Source organism: Zingiber officinale, chromosome 11A (genome assembly GCF_018446385.1).
Source record: "Zingiber officinale cultivar Zhangliang chromosome 11A, Zo_v1.1, whole genome shotgun sequence".
NCBI classification, from domain to species: Eukaryota; Viridiplantae; Streptophyta; class Magnoliopsida; order Zingiberales; family Zingiberaceae; genus Zingiber; species Zingiber officinale.
Genome location: NC_056006.1, coordinates 85702932 through 85709747, shown reverse-complemented (window position 1 = coordinate 85709747; position 6816 = coordinate 85702932). Strand labels below are relative to the sequence as shown.

Below are 6816 nucleotides of genomic sequence, written 5' to 3'. Positions count from 1 at the left end.
AGGCACTAGAGATTATATGCTAGCTTACAAGGCAGTTAATTTGGTCCTAGTGGGTTGCACGGATTTTGACTTCCAATCGGATAGGGACAATAATAAGTCAACCTCGGGGTTTTGTGTTTACTTTAGGAGGAAAAGTCATAACTATGGAAGAGTGATAAGCATAGGTGTTTTTCTGGACTCGACCATAGAAGTTTAGTATATGGCAAGCCTCTGAGGTAGCCATAAAAGCTGAATGACTCAATAACCTCAAGATAGACTTAGATATGATTTCTGGTTTGTCCAAAGATTATTACAATTTATTGTAATAATATTGGTGCAGTAGCAAACTCGAAGAAACCATAAGTCTATAAAGGCAAGTAAACACAATAGAGCGCAAGTACCACCCAATACGAGAAATCGTATAAACGAGGAGAAGTTGTTGCTGCCTAGAATGCATCAGATGATGACCTATAGATCGTTTCACTAAGGTCCTTAAGGCGAGAGCTTTTGATGGACATGTTGAAGGTTTGGGAATCAGATGTATGGCAGCAGATATGGCAGCTTAGTCTTTTAGTATAAGTGGGAGATTGTTAGAGTGTATACTAAAAGCCTAGATTTTGGTATAAACATTTATCTAGAAATAAGAATCACATTGGTCAAATGTCTACATTTTTTGATAAATGTAGTTGTTCAATTAATTTATATTGTAGATAACATGGTGTGTGGTGTCACACACAAAGGATCATGTTATCAGTACCTTATAAATTATAAACAGTAGCTCACGACCATAATGGAAAGGAACAAACCATTGGAAGGTCGTAGTGTAATTAGGTATTAGTTTATCTTAACTATATAATTACACTAGTACACTTAGAGTGTATTGAGTAGGACCATTTGAGGTCGTTTCTTTTATACTGATTTTATAAAGAAACAAAGACCTCGGTTATTATGGAAGTGTGTGCTCTTAATCCTAATATAATAACAAGCACATATATTTGATATTTATTTCTTTAATTTATCAATGGGTGGGATTTAGTTCGATGAATCAATAAGCCCGATAAGTTGGGAAATGGTATCACTTATAGTGTGTGTTGTTGATTATAGAAGGAAACTGTGTCCTAGAGATACTAGGTTGATAATGTCCTCAAGAGGAGCTCATAAGGATTGTCATGTTAAACCCTGCAGGTGGACCTAGTCCGACATGATGATAAGGTTGAGTGGTACTACTCTTGGACTAAGATATTAATTAAATGAGTTGTCAGTAACTCACTTAATTAGTGGACATTCGATATCTTAAACACAGGAAGACTAACACACTCATGATAAGAAGGAGCCCAAAATGTAATTTGGGATTGGTGCGGTAGTTCAATAATAGTTCTTTAGTGGAATGAATTATTATTGATGAAATTAAGTTGTGTGTTCGGGGCGAACACGGGATGCTTAATTTCATCGGGAGACCAAAACCAATTCCTCCTCTCGGTCCCTATCGTAGCCTCTAGTATATAGAGATTTATACCCACCGCATGCCCACCTTCTTACCCATCCAATGGGGCCGGCCAAGCTAGCTTGGAACCCAAGCTAGGGCCGGCCAAGACCAAGTGGATGAGCCATGTAGGTGGCCGGCCAAAGCTTGAGTCCCAAGCTTAGGTGGCCGGCCACTAGAATATTAAAAAGGATTTTTATTAAAATTATTTCTTATGTGGATATCATGGTTTTAAAAGAGAGTTTAAAAATTAAAAATTTCCTTTTATAGCTTTCTACAAAAGATTAAGAGGAGATTAATATCTTTCCTTATTTGTAGTTTAAAAGGATGGTTTTAATTTTTGGTAAAAACTTTCCTTATTTGTAAATCATCTACATGTTTAAAAGAGAGTTTAAAATTTGAAATCTTTCCTTATTTGTTGATTAAAGGAGGATTTTAAATTTTAAGAAAACTTTCCTTTTTAACCATGTTCATGATTTAAAAGAAAGTTTAAAAATTAATAATTCTCTTTTATTAGTTTCTACAAAAAGATTAAGAAAAGATTTGATATCTTTCCTTATTTGTAGATTAAGAGAGATTTTAATTTTTTAGAGATAACTTTCTTTTTATCCACATATTTAAAAGAAAGATTTTAATTTATTAAATTTCCTTTTTATTAACCACCATGAAGGGAAAAATTATTTGAGAAATTTTTATAAATTTCCGAAAGCAAATTAGGAAGTTTTAATTCTTGTGTGAATTAAAATTTCCTTGATTAAAGGGATTAAGGTGGCCGGCCATTACAAATAGAAAAGAAAAATTATTTTTAATTAAATAAATTTTCCTTTTTAATGGCAAAAGAATTAAGGAAGTTTTTATTAAAATTTCCTTATTTGTCAAGACCAAGGATTATAAAAGAGGGGGTAGAGGTGCCTTCACGGGTGATCAACTCTATTATTCTTCTCCTCTCTTTTCCTCCTTGGTGGCCGGCCCTAGCTTCTTCCTCTTCTCTTCTTCTTATGGCCGGCGGCAACCTCTCTTGGAGCTCTTGATGGTGGCCGGTTCTAGCTAGGAGAAGAAGGAGAGAAAGGTGGTTTTGTTTCTTGCATCCCTTGGAGCTTGGTGGTGGTGGCCGGACCTCTACTTCTCTTGGAGAATTGTGGTGGCCGAAACTTGTAAGGAAGAAGAAGGTGCTTGGTGGTTCTCATCTCGGAAGATCGTTGTCCACACAACGTCCGAGGTTAGAAGAGGAATACGGTAGAAGATCAAGAGGTCTTTTAGAAGGTATAACTAGTAAGTTTCCTTTCCGCATCATGCTAGTTATTTATGGAAATAATACCAAATACAAGAGGCTTATGATTCTAGAATTTCGAATATGTTTTTCGATGTTGTGTTCTTTTGTTTTTTCTTTTCCTTGTGATTTGATTGTTCTTTTCGGTTAACCTAAAGTTATTTTAGGAAATTAAATATTACCTTTCTATAAAAGGTTTTGTCTAGTCGGTGGTGGTTGCTCCCATATCCAAGAAGGCCATGTGCCTCGCCACGTCAGTACTGGGAACCAATTATGGAAATTAATATTTAATGGAATTAATAACTTAAGGTGATTTGGGTCGAACGTGTTAAGTTCCGCAGGAGACCCAAGTCAAAACCTAAAAGAACGAATAGATTAAGTTTTGGATCAAACGTGTTAAGTTCCGCAGGCGATCCAAAATTTAATTTAAAAGAACACATGGTAGGTAGGAAAAGGTTCAGACCTTTGTACAAAATTTTTGTACAGTGGAACCTCTAGGTTTTCCGAGTAGCAACCAACACCTACATGCTAGATAAACACATAAAAACACAAACTAAACCTTTTCTCAAGCACATGAGGTATTAGTGCACCAATAAAGTTCCCTTAATATTATGCTCCCCTTTAATTTGGGGTTCTATTCCTGAGTTGGATACTATTAAGATAACTCTTTGCCTTTTGATTTAACAGAGGTTTACTAACGTAGATCTCTACAATGTCATTATCCCCATCCTAACATATCACTTGCATATATAGAAAGCAAATAAAAGAAAAAAAATACAATCACAGATGACAAAAAGAAATAGTAAGAATTGTAAAGAGGATATGAGTAACTTTTGTGATAAAATACATAGTTGTGCATTGAAAGATAACGACTTTGTTTGGATGTAGACTTCTTGAGATATACTTTTTGTGTTTAGAATTCTAAGTGGATCATAAGTTTGAAGTCATTACGTGAAATATCAATTAGAAAGGATTCGATGTGGGAATAAAAAATAGAATGTGGATATCTCATGATCAACCTTTCAAGACACATGGAATTTTAAAATTATTTATTATATGCAAAACATAAACCTAGTAAATTAAAGTACGTAGATATTATTTTTATAGGATGTGAATAAATAACATTTGAGCAATATAAGCACTTGATTAGAGGAGTTTCGAGAATATTTTCATGCAACCTCTCCAGCTCAAAGCTCCCAAAGGCTTATATAAGAATAACTCTAAGGGTGTGTTTGGTTGGGGGTAATCGTTGATAACTTTGGTTATTGAAGTAAGGTTATATTATTTAACTTTGTTTGGTTTAGGTAATAAACAATTCCCTAGTAATCAATCACTCCCACCACGTCAGCAAACGTCATCAAATTTCGGAATAGGATTACCACCGAAATAGGTGGTTTTTGATGATTCCGGGGTTAACAGATATATGTTTCCAAAATTATCCTCTGCTTGTTCTGCTCATGGAAACAGATGTCTAGGGCAAGAAAGAGCGAACGCAGGGTAGGGGCAGACGAAGGGTGTCTAGGGCGAGGAAGGAGGTGGGTGTACCATGGTCGGCGGACATGCTCTCGGTGTTCCTCTACGCCGAACTTGTCGCGACCGAGGAGGAGCCTTTCGAAGGCACTATCTGCCTCTGTGAGTTCGTCGCCGCCCGCCGATGAGCTCCGTCTGCTGCCCGTCTGCGGACATGCCAACTTGCTCTCGGTGCTTTATTCCAACACATCTTATTTGGAAGCAAACTTGCTATGGAAGAAGATAAAAACGAATTGGTGATGCTTGTAACAATACTTCTTCTCAATCACAAATTTTGCTACGGATTATTCTCATATTCACTTCCTTGAGAAATCAGATATCAAACACAGTCATGGATTAGTTTTTTTTTTTCCAATGGCTGAATCCTCTGCCCGGAAAGCTCTTCAAACATGCTTCAAAGTTTCTCTCTACCAGAGTTGGGATTGTTTTCCAACATGTAGGATTGCTTATCTAGGAGTATTTTGTCGAATTTGTTCCCATGTTTTTAAGTGGAACGACAAGTAAGCGGAGGTTTATCTCACCGGTGATTTGGATACAGTTTTGGGAGCATCTTGTTTATTTTTGATGTTTTTAGCTGGATTTGGAGGAAAGGTGGAAACATTATGTGGTTCCACCGGCGTTGAACTCGTCTTTCGGCGATTTGGATGGTTTCATGCATTCTGTTGTTTTTTTATTTTCTATTGTACCTCCCGTCGCCCGTAAGGTTTGTTGCCGGCGGTGTTTAGACCATTTTCCGACGACTCGGATGTTGTGTCACGTTGTTTCTTGCACGCCTTTCTGTGCCGTCGAGTCCGACATAAGCTTTTCTCTCTACCGCTGGGACTGTTTCCAGCGAACTTCTTTTTTGATCAGGTTCCTGCTTATTGATACAAGGATAATATAGTAAATGTCAAATTAGATTATGTCATTACTTAGAATTGAACCAAACAATGTTAGGTTATATTTTATTCCCCATAATCTTGGTTATGCGATTACCTGGTAATCATATAACCAAGATTATACATGATAACTTGAACCAAACGCACCCTAATGATCATAAGTTATCTGTCTCTAGTTGACTACAATACCCTCTAACCAACTAATTTGGTAAAATTTTATCTCTGGAAGGCAAATGGCTATGTCACTGATCAATTGGAATTGCTCAAGCTTCTAGTATTTTCTCAAAATGAATCTTTGCGTTCAATCAACTCCCCAATTGACTAACATGCTTGATAAACTGAATTCACCTTTCTTCAACTACTTCCTTACGTAAAGTTATACCTAATAATAATTTTAAGAGACGACCAATTCAACAATGTCGTTGTAGTATAGTGGTGAGTATTCCCGCCTGTCACGCGGGTGACCCGGGTTCGATCCCCGGCAACGGCGTTTTACCACGTTTTCTAATTTTTTTTTCCCGTTTGCTTATTTTCTAAACCGATGGGCGATTCCGGCGATCATGGTTGACGCAGTGGCCCCGTGGACGTCGCCCAGCTCAACGCTGCCTCCTATCTCGATCCCCACTATTGGTATGGCAGCTCGCTACTCTTCTCCCTCTCTTTTCCTTCGCTTCGCGTCCTGCCTCATTCTCTGTTCTGACTTCATAGGGACGAGAGGTTCGCGCCGCCGAGGAGGGCTATGAATGGTTCAAATACTACTCCCACTTCCAACACCTCATCCGCCCCTTCCTCAATCCACCCCGCTCGGTACCTTCACCGTGTTCGCTTTCTCACTGACTCGTCCGGCATGCGTGCATAGTTATAGCATTCAATTTGGATTCTTTGGTATATTGCTAGGTATTGGAGATCGGTTGTGGCAAGCCGCGGCTCTGCAAGGAGCTTCATAAGGATGGCGTCGCCGACATGACCTGCGTCGACATCTCTCCTGTCGCAGTGGAAAGGATGCGGAGCCGCTTTCGAGACGAGGGACATGAAGGAGATGAGTCTGAGTAGGATTTCCGCTGCCCTTGCGTTGTTTGTGAAAATGTCAACTTCGACGGTCTGACATGAAGGTTTCTATCTAGTTTTCCTTGCACCGCCAGGCGTCAAGGTGGTTCAGGCCGACATGCAAGATCTACCTTTCGGCAGTGAGTCCTGTCTTTCATTATTGTGATCGAGAAAGGCTGAAATGCTCTTTGGACGTATAATTCACTTTTGCAATCTGTATCATAACTGCATTTTCCTTTTTCTTCCACCTTGCTTGATTGGTGATATTCATGTCTCATTATATCAATGTGCTTACTGTCAATGAAATCAACTGAATAGCAATTTCTATTAGTTTATGCTCGTTCTTTAGTGGCTGTTTCAAGTTGTTAAATTAACCGAGTAATGCTAGTTTGAATTCAAGTATTAAGTCCAAGTTGGTGGGCTTAAATCTTCGTTACGCAATTAGTTGTTATTAAAGAAATTAAACTACAATTAAGTGATCTAACACTTTATACATGGAGTTTAGATTATTGGATATGGATTCAATATATAGATTCATTAATCCGGTTCATTAACATTAATGAATTATTAACGATGGATAACCTTTAACATGGATGATCTTATATATATGGCGGGCTTTGTATATAAGG

The 6816-nt window shown here is 38.0% G+C and overlaps 1 long non-coding RNA gene and 1 other non-coding gene across 2 annotated transcripts; both read left to right on the top strand.

Annotated features, from left to right (window-relative positions):
• Positions 1-5558: 5558 nt before the first annotated feature.
• On the top strand, positions 5559-5630 carry TRNAD-GUC. The gene has a single exon. It is a non-coding gene; the product is annotated as a tRNA-Asp (tRNA).
• LOC122032898 lies at positions 5586-6483 on the top strand. Its single transcript, XR_006126244.1, has 3 exons — positions 5586-5770; positions 5849-5947; positions 6038-6483. It is a non-coding gene; the product is annotated as an uncharacterized LOC122032898 (long non-coding RNA).
• Positions 6484-6816: the final 333 nt, after the last annotated feature.